General features: G+C 39.8%; 1 protein-coding gene across 4 annotated transcripts in view; it reads right to left on the reverse strand.

The window, feature by feature from the left end:
- Window positions 1-13,927, reverse strand: part of LOC109409870 (uncharacterized) — a 240,379-nt gene that overhangs the window by 27,993 nt on the left and 198,459 nt on the right. The gene's annotated exons all lie outside the window — the stretch shown is intronic.

Consider the following 13,927-nt stretch of genomic DNA (forward strand, 5'->3'; position numbering starts at 1 on the left):
ATTTATTTCTATCCCTCCAAAAGTTCCTTCTGAGGTTCCCCCAGAATTTCTTTTTAGGGTTATATAATTCTAATCATGAGGAGTTCCTTCTGGGATTCTACAAAGAGTTTCTTCTATATTTTTTCATGAAAATTCTCCTGGGACTCATCCACAAATTTGCTGCAGGAGTTCATTCTGCAACTTTATTTATCAATACAACCACTAATTTTCTTTACAATTTCTCCAGGATTGCTTACTGCTGATGGGGTGGGAGATATCGGAACTCTTTTGAGCCAAGAACACACGATGTAGAATCCTACATCCATGTAGATGTAGTCCATTGTGGATCCTACTCCCTTATTATTACCAGCAAAATTGTATTCTTCTGTTTCTTCTGTGGCTCCAAATTTCAGATGCTAACAACTTGTATATGTATGAACCAGCTATCTACGCTATGCAAAATACTTCCTCTTTACCAACCGATAGGTATATACACAATATACATTAGGGTGGCCCACACTTATATGAAAAACAAAAAACTCGAAAAATGTCAAGTCTTACCTCCTAAATCAGTTGTTTTGGACTCCCAGAAGGTACGTTCAAAATTTGAGCAAATTCGGTTGGGGGCGCTTAAAACGCTTGAAGTTTGTATGGGAAAACTTGGTCAAATGTATGCAGAAATTTTAAGTTTTCGAATTTTGCCGCTAGGTGGCGCTGTAAGAGTTCAATAAATAAACCCTTTTGTATTATTGTAGGTGACTATATGCCAAAGAACTTTTTCGAAGACCGCGAAGTGATCTGACGGCTGTAAAAAAAATGTTATACCCTAGGCAAAGTGAGGCAAAGTATTGAGATTTCATTATTGATATTATTCCTTCACATGTATTAGAAAAACAACAATATAATAACAGGGCAACTCCTTGGGCAACTCTCGCTGAGACCGGCCCACTATTTACACCTTGTCTTCAAAAATGTTTAAGGTGCCGATTTTCTGAAAGCCCTCGCTTGAAAAGTAAGAAAAATGCATTTGATTACTCAAATTGATGGACCCCCCATTAGTTAGAGCCACAACAATTTTTGCAGGCCCCTCGATTTTGGTCGAATGGTGGCTCATTTAAACCGTTATAACTTGAAAGTTTCTCCAAAAACCACCTCAAAAAGAATTGTTGTTGAAAAGAGGAAAGATAGAGCTACTATTTACAATAATAAAAAGTTGGAACGGCCATATTGATTTTGGCCGCCATCTTGGATTTTTATACCAAAACAATTTTTTCATCATGAGGGCAACGACCGATTTTCAAAATTTTTGCATCAATTGATACATAACATATCAAAAAATTAGAGATGTCTTTTTTTCCTATCAAAAGTTATCTGCAGTTTTATAAATTGAGCCTCGTTTTCTCCATACATTTCCATGCGCACCGGCAACGACATGCAACAGCATCCGAGTTTACGCCTGCATGTATACACAAAGGCGCGTGCCGCAAAATTTGGCCAAATCGGAGGATCGTTTCCGTTTTTGACTGTTTCAATGATGCGAGCATTGCTTTCATAACTTTATAGTGTTTTGAAAAGCTTAAACCTTCAGCTTTCCATTAGTGGACTCAGAATTTAAATTCGTGTTCGTGAACACTGCGATATAACGCTGAATTCATGTAAACGGGCCCAGTGCGCAAAAGCGGCATGATTAACAAAACGGAAGATAATTTTTAAAAGATGAAAAAGACATCTCTAATTTTTTGATATGTTATGTATAAATGTCTCAGCTTTCAATTGATGCAAAGATTTTGAAAATCGGTGGTTGCCCTCACAGTGAAAAAAATGTTTTGGTAAAAAAATCCAAGATGGCGGCCAAAATCAATATGGCCGACCCAACTTTTTATTATTGTAAATAGTAGCTCTATCTTTCCTCTTTTCAACAACAATTCGTTTTGAGGTGGTTTTTGGAGAAATTTTTGAGTTATAACGGTTTAAGTGAGCCACCATTTGACCAAAATCGAGGGGTCTGCAAAAAAAATTGTGGCTCTAACTAACGGGGGGTCTATCAATTTGAGTAATCAAATGCATTTTTCTTACTTTTTTAGCGAGGGCTTTCAGAAAATCGGCACCTTAAACATTTTTGAAGACAAGGTGTAAATGGTGGGCCGGTCTCAGCGAGAATTACCCAACAATAATTTAAAGTTTATCTATATATATAAAAATGAGTTTGAAGTTCCTTTGAGGCAACAAAACTCAGGAACGGCTGAACCAATCAGGCTGACCCTTGAACTGTTTGATGCGTATTCATGGTGGCTGTGTTTATATGTACAAAAAGATAGGAAAATCAACTAGAAAAATAAGAAAATTAATAAAATACTGATTTTTGATAAGCTGGGAAGGAAATCAACACGATCAAAATGAAACCAATCTAGAGTGCGATGCTAGGTGCGATGCTATTTTGAACTTAACAGTTGTCAAACCACCACGAGACGGCAAGACAAAGTTTGCCGGGACAGCTAGTCCTATATATATATAAACCTAGGATATAACTTTTTTCACAGATGTTGGATCACTTTGCGGTCTTTGACAAAGTTGTTTGGCCTATAGTCACCTACAATAATACCAAAGGGTTTGGATATTGAACGCTTACAGCGCCACCTAGCGGCAAAATTCGAAAACTTAAAAGGTCTGCATACATTTGGCCAAATTTCCCCATACAAACTTCAAGCGTTTTGAGCGCCCCCTCAGGCTTAATTGATTTTGCTCAAATTTTGAACGTAGCTTCTGGGAGCTCAAACAGCTGATTATGGGATTCGGTCCAAGTTACCGCAACAACTGCGTTTCCCCAAGAGTTCGTTATGGGAATCATCCAGGAACTAGTTCTGTACATCCTCCAGAAGTTCCTTCTGGGTGCTCTCCTGGTGTTGCTTATAGAAATTTTCTAGGAGTTATTTCTAGGAATCCCCCAGATGTTCATTCTGAAAATCCCCTAGGAGTTCCTTGTTAAGAATCCTTCAAAAGTTGCTTATGGGAATCCTTAAGACATTACTTCTTTAAGTTCTTTCAAGAAATTCTCTAAAAGTGCCTTGTGGCGAACCTTCGGGATTGATGGGATTCCTTTAGGAGTTTCTTCGAGGAATCCTTCTGGAGTTCCTGGACCGAATTTCTTGGAACCCAGAATAAACTCTTGTTCCTTATAGGACGCTCGTTTCCAATATTTCAAATATATTAAACTCCTAAATTCCACAAAAGACTGGAAGTATTTCCTGTATTCATTCTCAGACGAAAGTTATTAGGGAATCTAGAGGAATCCACATAATGCATACAAGGAGGAATCCCTAGCAGGCGTTACTGAAGGAATCCAAGATTGCATTTTTGGAATAATCGAAAAAATGAATTTCTGGATGGAAATTCCGTAAGAATCTCCAGAATAAAGCTCTTGGAGGAAACTCAAGATGGACATACTGGAGGAATCCCCAGAACGCAAATGAAGGTGCCCTAGCACAAAAAGCTAATAATAATAAAATGGCTCGATTATCCGATTATGTTGTTTTTTTTTTCTTCAGATCTCGGTTGATCGAGTTGGACCTTCATTATTTTCACGTGCTTCGAGAATTTTTAAATTTTGCTACAACAATATTCAGTATGTTTGTGGTTAGTTGTTAAGTTTTCAGCTCAATCGCTCATAGGAGAACAGGGGTTCAGCATGTCAAATTTAGCCATTTGGTGTGTGTGTGTGTGTATACAATTCAACTCCCACTGTCCGGCAGTGGTATTATGGAAGAAAGATGTCTGCAGTTATCTATATTATTTTTTACAAAATTTCAATATGAAAACTGAAATCATCTTTAGCCCGGGAGTTGAAAGGTGATAGCTCTGTTGGGATCCAGTGACCCGTTTCAGAATGCCTGGTTACTCACGTCCATTCCGAGGTCACTTTCACTTACAACAAGCCCCGCATGTCTGCATTACCGTTATCAAATGGATAAGGATATTACAAGCACACTTCCTGCTTCAAAGATAATCTTTGAAGCTGGCGTGTATTTAGTTCAATTATTGTAGTTATATGTAATCAGAACAATCTCACCAGAAACCATCCAAGGTAGCGCTGCCATCACCATGGAAACGTCAGCGCAGTCAAGTTTACTCGTCGTCTCGCCTCCGTCACCCTATCCGTCATCATTGGAACAAGCGTCGTTTCGTCGGATATGGAACTACACTGTTGGATTTTGGTTCCTGGTTCATATCACAACTGAAGACGTAAAAAAACGCAAATACAGGAGCTTGTCAATGATCCACACCGCACACTTTTTAAAACCGAAAAACTAACTGATCAGGTACCGGATGGCAAAACGCGAATCTGAGAACAAATCGGCCCTCTCGATACAAACGTCGCACCATTTTGAAGTCCCGTGCTGCGAACAATGGCATGCAATCACACATAAAACATATGCGGTAGGCGAAGCTCTACTAGCCTTTCGATCAACTGTTTGGACACAATCATTCACAAAAATCATTATGTTGCTTCTCATTCAAATTAACACGGAACAAACACTCATTCACTCGAGGAAAACCATCCGGATGGCGTAGCACCGGCCTAGTCGCTCCCGTTCCATTTCACCGCTATCGTGCAAAATCACCACGCATCGGAAGACTATGCGTCAATTACTTTCTCAATTTATATACAATTTTCTTCACAAAACTTCGATTTTCACTCAGATTTGTTCAGATTATTAACTTTTCGAAACGTAATCAGGAATCCTGCACCACACAGCAGCACCACACAAAAAAAAAAAAAAAAACCATGTCAAATTTAGCCATTTTGTTTGAAAATCAGCTTTCACTGCTATTTTCATGAACATCACGTCAGATCAGATAGCAACTCATAATGGATCCCCAATCGGAGAGGAGAAGGAACAAGAGCCACACACCAACCCTCGTGCTCATCATTCTACCATGGAGAGGGTAGAAGTGACAGCAGCGCAACGGCAACCAGTTCGATAAAGTAGAATAAGAATGTAGGCGCTGTACAAAGTGTAAATGCATCCGCCAATTAGAATCGCTCACGCAGTGCCCTAGTGGACAAAAGAGCTGGAAATTAAGTTAAGTGGTTGAAGAATAAAAAAAATACAGTCTTCAACAACGTTTTTTGCATACACTAGGCTAAATGTAAATTATTATCAGTGGTAACATGATTCCTGCAAACCTGTTCATAAGAAAAATGTTAAAAAGTGAAAATTTCCATACCAAATGTGCTTTAATTTGAATTTCAATAGATTAAAAAGCTCAAGGCAGGGCAGCCAATCGTACCCAAATTTTGTCCCAAATGTTGGTCCACCCGGAACTGATCTGCCCATATTCGCATAGTCGATGTAACCACCAACGTCTGCTCTGATGGGAAAACACGATTCTATAGATTTTTTCCGGATTTGCATATGCACCGATTATTTTAATGAAATAATCTGTCAGTTTCGTGGACTACAGCTACAACAAGTGAGCCGCAATGATTTCAAGATGTTTCATATATTTTTTGCATATTAAAAACGTGTACGTCAGTTTATGCGACCATTCAGTCGTTTTGATCAATGATTACACGGATAAGTTGACGTAACAGCCATATTGCTATGACCGTTATGTTAGCTATTGGTACCCGTTTTCTGTGACGTGTTAGATTTTTTCCGGAATGTCCGGTGTTCGTACGTTAAATTCATTCTTTGTTGATAAGCGAACTGCTGCTTATCAACAAAGAATGAATTTAACGTACGAACACCGAAAGAAGATGTGCTAACCGTGGTTCCAAAAAAAAAGCTAACACGTTACATTCTGAAAATGTGAACTATCGGATAGTGCGGTCGAGCGTATCATAAAGCATGGGCATCGTATCGTAGTAAGATTCACAGTTGTCGGCTTTAAATCAGACCGGATCAACTGTTAGTGGAGCTTCGTGGCCGTGCGGTTAGCGTCACCAAGCGTATAAACGTACCGTGCCATGGGGCGAGGGTTCGATTCCCGCTCCGAGTGATGCAACTTTTCACAAGAAATGTTTCTTCCTCGTATCCACTGGTGCTCGTAATATGTGTCGTGTCCGTTGTCTAGTGTTAAGTTTCGTTCAGTCTGTACAGCCTCTGGTTGAAGACGGTGTCCGTGCCTTTTTTTTTTTTCAATGATTATGGGAAAATGCCCTTCAAGAAATTGGGATATCAAATCATGTGCATTATTTCTTGAAATACTATGATCCCTTTGCTCATCTTTACCTGTCCAAAAAATCGCCTAGTCCAATTTAACTTTACGCAGACCAGTTTTCTTATTTTGTTGAATGTGTGCAAAATACCGGAATGAATATTAATACCCCGGCTCTGCGATGGATCCTAACGGCTTCTTCCAATACACCTTGCAATTAAGGCACTGCCCATAATTGCATATTTGTAACATTTGCATATTTTGATGGTACTGAGTTATTATCGGTGATCACCATCAAATCGCAAGTACTTTCGACTTCCTGAATAAAAATTTCAAGTTTGTTCTAGGATTTATGAAAAAAATACCAAGTCATTTTGTCTCATTGACCAATGTAACCGCATAATAGTCACACTGAAAAAAGGCTGGCTTTAAAACGTGTCATCAATCATAATCAGGTCCGATTTATTTTCTGGCAATTCGTCTAGCATATAAAATGGGCTGTAGAAAATTTTATTGCTAAACGATTGATTACCAATTTATGAGGTTCATTTCCATACCATTAAAAGTTGAATCTTTGGGCTCCATTTTCTCCAATGCCTACTTTTGTTGAATGTTACTCTTATGCAATTATGGGCAGGGCAGTCTATGTTGAAAAGGTTATTTATGCATTATCCAAAATATGGTGTTGTACGTAACTATTTATTGAGAAATACCTTAGTAATATTTACAATTTTGTGAGATTTTCTTGATAAACTAAAACATTAAGTGTAACCCGCGGGCCTCATTTATTTTTTCTCAAATTCGACAAATTACGAAATGTTACGAGACTTATTTCATTTAAGTAACCTTGTGCTATTCCCCTAAACTAAGTTTTCACAATTAAATTAGTAAACATCAAAAGCTCATACATCCAACGCCTAATCAGATAGATTTAAGTTTTAGAGGATGTTTACGACTGGGAAGAAATGTTGAACTGTTGTGGCTTTCTCAGTCTAACAGAATTAAAACGGCTATGCCAAACTAACCGTTTCACTTCTGTTAGACTGAAAAGCCACAGCAGTTCAGTATAGTAGTGTTTCAATGATGGTTTTGAAACAAAACAAACAAAACGTAAAACTGTTCATACAAGAAGTGTTTGGATTCTATACTTAGGAGATTTGACAAACACTCATTTTAGAGCAAGGCCGTTACAAATATTTATTTTACTTTTTGTCCCACCACTCTTTGGCTGGTCGAGGGGGGGGGGGGGGGATAAAAATAATAAAGCATTAAATCTGAAAAATATTTAAAACTCATCGGATTTGTTAAAGAATTTTCACCAAATCTCGATATTTTGATAAATAATTTTTTATTTGCCCCCTCGAAATGCAAAATCCAGCCAAAAATTTTTGAAGGGGGAGACAAAAAGTCAAAAAAAAAATTGTATCAGCCTAATTTAAAGTAAGCACATTAACTGCGAACAATACTCGTCGCTAACCGGGATCACGGCATATGGCGGCGTTGCATGAACTACGAATTGTACCAAGTATATAAATAAATCGATACAGTATGAACACAATTTTGTCAGCCCCACAAACTTTTTACTCTCATTAACTACGGTCAAACTTTAACTAATTCAATCATGTTCATCACTAAACTACTGCTTGAAAAACTATTTAGATTTTTAAGGAGATCAAAAAATGTGTCCCCGAAACAGGCTGACAAAATCGGATATGTATAATGAAGCGGATAAAACACGGCAGGCTAAGGTGGGCTAAGGAGGAGGAAGTATTACCGGAGGAATGGATGGAAGGTATCGTGTGTCCCATCTACAAAAAGGGCGACAAGTTGGATTGCGGGAACTACCGCGCGATCACACTACTGAGCGCTGCCTACAAGATACTCTCTCAAATTTTATGCCGCCGTCTATCACCGATTGCAAGAGAGTTCGTGGGGCAATATCAGGCTGGATTTATGGGTGAACGCGCTACAACGGACCAGATGTTCGCCATCCGCCAGGTGTTGCAGAAATCCCGCGAATACAACGTGCCCACACATCACTTGTTCATCGATTTCAAATCGGCGTATGATACAATCGATCGAGAACAGCTATGGCAGATTATGCACGAATACGGATTCCCGGATAAACTGATACGGTTGATCATGGCGACGATGGATCGAGTGATGTGCGTAGTTCGAGTATCAGGGACACTCTCGAGTCCCTTCGAATCTCGCAGAGGGTTACGGCAAGGTGATGGTCTTTCGTGCTTGCTGTTCAACATTGCTTTGGAGGGTGTAATAAGAAGAGCGGGGATAAACACGAGTGGGACGATTTTCACGAAGTCCGTTCAGCTGCTTGGTTTCGCCGATGATATTGATATTATTGCTCGTAAATTTGAGACGATGGCGGAAACGTACATCCGACTAAAGAGTGAAGCCAGGCGAATCGGATTAGTCATTAATGTGTCGAAGACAAAGTACATGATGGCAAAGAACTCTAGGGAGGAATCACCGCGCCCGCCACCCCGAATTCATATCGACGGTGATGAAATCGAGGCGGTTGAAGAATTCGTGTACTTGGGCTCACTGGTGACCGCCGACAACGACACCAGCAGAGAAATTCAGAGGCGCATTGTGGCAGGAAATCGTTCGTACTTTGGACTCCGCAGAACTCTACGATCGAATAAAGTTCGCCGTAACACGAAGTTAACCATCTACAAAACGCTGATTAGACCGGTCGTCCTCTATGGGCACGAAACATGGACCCTACGTGCAGAGGACCAACGCGCCCTTGGAGTTTTCGAACGGAAGGTGTTGCGTACCATCTACGGCGGAGTGCAGATGGAAGACGGGACTTGGAGAAGGCGAATGAACCACGAGCTGCATCAGCTGCTGAGAGAACCAACCATCGTCCATACCGCGAAAATCGGGAGGCTACGGTGGGCGGGTCACGTCATCAGGATGTCGGATAGCAACCCGACTAAAATGGTTCTCGAGAGTCATCCGACCGGTACAAGAAGACGTGGAGCGCAGCGAGCTAGGTGGATCGACCAAGTGGAGGACGATCTGCGGACCCTACGCAGAGTGCGGAACTGGCGACAAACAGCCATGGACCGAGTGGAGTGGAGGCGGCTACTATGTACAGCAGAGGCCACCCCGGCCTTAGCCTGACCGGTAAGGTAAGTAAGGTGGGCTGTGTACGTAGCTCGTATGCCGGACGACAAACTAATACCATATTAGCAGAGAATCAGGAAGGAGCCGTTGGCTCCATGATAGGACGTACACGTTGGCCGTTTAGGTCTTGCTCAACTGCATATTGCGGCCCTAAGGGGACTCCAAAATCTCAGGGCGACTGAAAGCTATTGACCCAGGACCAAGACCAGTGGAGGCGATTGCTTCAATCGGCGTAGACTCACCACTACGAGTAGAAGGCTGTCAAGTATCAATTTGTTTAATTATGCGCATGTTGTTGTCAAAGCATCCTAAATGTTTCATATCTACACTGCATCCATAATAAGTATTAAACATAGTTGATAATATTCACTATAAAAGTTGTTTATATTGAAAATGATTTTCAGGCATCTGAAATCAAATAATTAGATATCTCAATTATAAATTATGTTTATGTCAATAAATTATCTCAATAAATTATGTTCAATCACGTTTTATGGGGAGATTTTGGTTTTTTTGTACACAGACGTCAGTTTTGCGTCCACATGGTGGTTACGTCAAAACGTTCTTTTCAATATACTCACTGTTTTAGAACAAACACATTTTTTTAATAATTGGAGCATATGCTATACATGGTGTGGGATATGTTAAGCTAAAAAAGTTGATTTTGACCTCTGTGGCGCTTACGTCACCTATGCGAATATGGGCAGTGATTCCGGAACACTACTGGTAGTTTCAAAAATGATATGCGCCTATTATCTCGCTAACAGTTTTAAATAAAGATGCGATTTCAAGAACCGTAAACCGGGGTCAAATTGATCTCCGGGTCGAAATTGATCAGACGTGTTTCAGTTAGATTAGGCACACTTTACATTGTTTCCTTCCAAGTATCGTGATGTAGGAATCCTATACTAAACGATAAATGTGAGAAAACCATTTAAAACATACCTTACCTAACGGGAAAACGTTTGATCAATTTCGACCCGGAGATCAATTTGACCCCGGTTTACGGTATCGTATGCAATGCATTCCCATATCTGACTCTTTCCTGGTTCTTTCCGGTTCGAAGCAAAAAATTGGTCAGAATTCCAAAATGGCTAGACCGATACCAATAATTTTTAATAGGAAACCATTCGCTGCCGAATGGACCGTCGGTCGTTAAAATCTGTTGAGATTTAGTTTCGGAAAATGATGTGCGTTTTTAGTTTATTTTTGACATCACCTCAATTCGACTGGCTGAGTTGATTGCAACATATGTGATTGACTCTTCGAGCTTGAGCTTCAGCTTGATTGATTGCCCTTGGATACGCCATTCCGGTATCGCCAGACCAGCTACACTCACACACTCAACGAAATATATGCCAGAGGACTGAGCAGGCACCTTTAGTGTGTGATTGTTTGTGATCTTCTATTTTTAGGCGACAATGACGCCCGCCACGTCAGGTTGCAGGTTAATGTGGGAAAGGGGAATGAAGTGATGATTGCAAACTTCTGTATCCACAGCAGACCGTCTGCTCAAACTTATGCGGATGTCGGAATGTTGGTGGGATATGGTTGGCATATGGTTCACACATTGGTGCGTGAATGCCAGCCCAGTCAACCAGTGATCGTATAAGATGTTGAATAAGATGTTAAAGTGGATGCGATATGCGTACATTTTACATGCGCCTAAATGGAGGCATGCACGCATATGGCCTTCACTTTATCATCTTATGCGACATCTTATACGATTACTGGTTGTCTGAGAGGCGTAAGGTGAAAATTGATGTTTTTATTACTCTGAAGATAAAGCGGCACAGTTCACTTGATTGTATAATTCGTAGGCCGTTAGGGGAAAGTGGGGTAAGATGCCAGTTTTCAAGCTTTCATGGTTTTCAATGATATTTAGCGTCATTTAATAGGCTTTCAAAGTGGTAACAGCAACTAGACAATATTTGTTCGATACTTCATCCAAAATATTCAGTAAACTATTGCATTTCCATCGATTTTTAGCGTTTTTAAAAACTGGTTCGTAAAACGGAAGTGGTGCAAAAAGGCCATCTGCCATGGGGTAAGATGCCACTTCATGAAAACATTAAAAAATTACGTCCATCAGTTTTCGGCCATTTCCGGCTTCCTTTCCCCCCTTCTGTGCCGCTTTTTTCGTATACTCAATAAATAGTGCGTCACACCCCTCCCCGCAAAACGATGGTCGTCATATTTGAATGATCCCTAGCATGGATAGCGTAGACATCAACAACCATGTGCCTCCTTGTATGCCTCAATCTCGTTGGAAACACTTGGCTGGTAATAAAATCACCAGAAAACCTTAATTGCAAGCACGAAAAACCGGAAGTTGCCAATTTTCATTGGGAAATCAAAAGATTTTTCGTGGGTTTTGGCGGCCTAGCTTCTAGAAGAATGTTTGATGCAAACATATCTTGACACCATTCACCTATAGCAATGTTCAAGCCCCATTCAGGAATGATTTTATGAGTTGGGCCATATTTGGGGTCATCTTGGCATTTTGGGCTTTGTTCCTCTATATGATAGATTGACACTGTGTTTTGAAAGTTAGAAGGAAGGGAAACGGCTTTCCACCCCATTTCTGTTCTACCGATGGCTTTGAACATGTGGTGTGGGTATACACGAGAGGAGGGAGAAAGTGTATAGAAAGATACTCAGTTGAAGGAAAGGGACAGGCCAGGGTTTGAACCTAAGACCTTCTGCATAGGAATCAGAAACGGTAGCCGCTAGACCACCAAGCCCATCCTATGTGTTTCGACTCTTCAAGCCTTTAATAAAAATGTCATTTTTGGAGTGAATATATGTATAGTTATTTCAGTACACTTAGTATAGGAAAAAAAGGCAAAATAAAACTGTTGATTCAATCAAACATTTCCTTGAACAATTTCATTAAGATATATTTTTCATCAAAATGCATTCATCTGAAAGCAATCAGCTCCAATATTTGTCTACTATCACTTTGTAAATTCTCAGTAGCACGACAAACAACCGTCGTCGTCGCGTGGATAATAGAGAGTTAAATTACATTTCGTGAATCGTCATCACACGCCACGCTTTATGCTGCTGGCTGGTTCTGGATGTTCTGGAACACGACTGATTGGATTTCATTGCCGAACAAACATTTAAATTTTTCCCATCGCGCGCCCACCCGTCTGGAACGAGTTTGATTGCACAAACCCATCCATCAGACACACCAATCAATCCCGTTTCAGTTTTCAGTCCGTCCAGATCCAGAGAGGAACGTGGTGGCGCGGTGGACAGATGTCTAACCTTTATCATGAAACGCTGAGCTTTCCGCCTTCTGTCTCCCAGCGCCAAGTGAACGACGAGAAAAGTTACCGAATCCGGATGAAAAACGGTTTCTACGTGGGTGTCACCAGGAGCGGGAAAAATGGTACCAAACAGAAGCTTATGTAAGAGGCAAATCAGCCAAATCATAAAGTGCGCTGCTAGGTTGAAACTTTTTGAGCGGGATTAACGATTTAGACGAAGGTTTTGCTGGTTTTTGTAATGAAATTTGTTTGGATTGCACAGTGGCTGATTTCGTCATTTTAGCGCGCTTAATTAATAACTTTTTACTATGAAGTTTAGCGTCATGGTATCTTCGGGAAAGTTTTTCACTATAATAAGGAGCTTCTTTTGAGCTTCTGTGAAAAATGATCAATCCCCCTAAAAGTGAGATAGAAAATTTATTTTTTGAATTTTTCAAGATACGAGGTTGGTGTCCTCAGAAAAGTTGTAGAAAATGCTGTTTGGAGCAACTTTGCCGAAGACACTAAGTTTGTAACTCCGTTACTTTTCAAGATACGTTACGTTTTCTTTCATCGACCCCATGAAAAAGGTTTTTGCGCAATAACTTTCTAAAAATTGATTCTACAATTTTCCCATGTTCTACAAAGTTATAGATAATGGTAAAACACACAACTTTGCCGAACATGACATCCCGCTAATTCCAAAACTAAAATAGTTATAACGGTTTTTATAGTTTTTTGGGCCATATTTCAAGCACATATAACTTAGCTACAGGCAAATATATGCAAATTTCCTTTTACGCATGTGAAAGTACATGTAATTGCCTCTCTTAGAAAGCCAAAATCATCAAACTGTAAGAAACTGTAAGATGGTTTTTGTATAGAAACTTACATCCATTTATGTTACTCTTATATGGGATTATATATATTTTCAACATATTTATTTGACATTTCATGTCAGCTTGCATTTTTATTGTTATTGTAAGTGTGTTAATATAAAGAAAGGTTTGTGGTGCATTTTGGATCATTCGTGAAGTATGTTACATAAAACTTACCATCTAATTCTTTTGTCTTACTAACTCAAGTGCTCCACGTAGTCCACGATAAGAGCGAATGAAGTGTCTGTATTCTGTCAACGCTCTCACTAGTACATATCTATTTCTACATTGGTTATAGTAAATTATAAATCTTATTACACTTGAAAGAAAGCTGCTGTTAAATCGTGATCCGACGAAAGAAGTTTCAATTTATGCGCTTTTTTTCGTGGACTACGTGGAGCATTGTGAGCTGTAGTAAGAAAATAGAAGTAGTTGGTGAGTTTTTATGTTACGTACTTCATGAATGATCCAGAATACACCACAAACCTTTTATTATATTAACAC

This window comes from Aedes albopictus, chromosome 3, assembly GCF_035046485.1.
Source record: "Aedes albopictus strain Foshan chromosome 3, AalbF5, whole genome shotgun sequence".
NCBI lineage: Eukaryota > Metazoa > Arthropoda > Insecta > Diptera > Culicidae > Aedes > Aedes albopictus.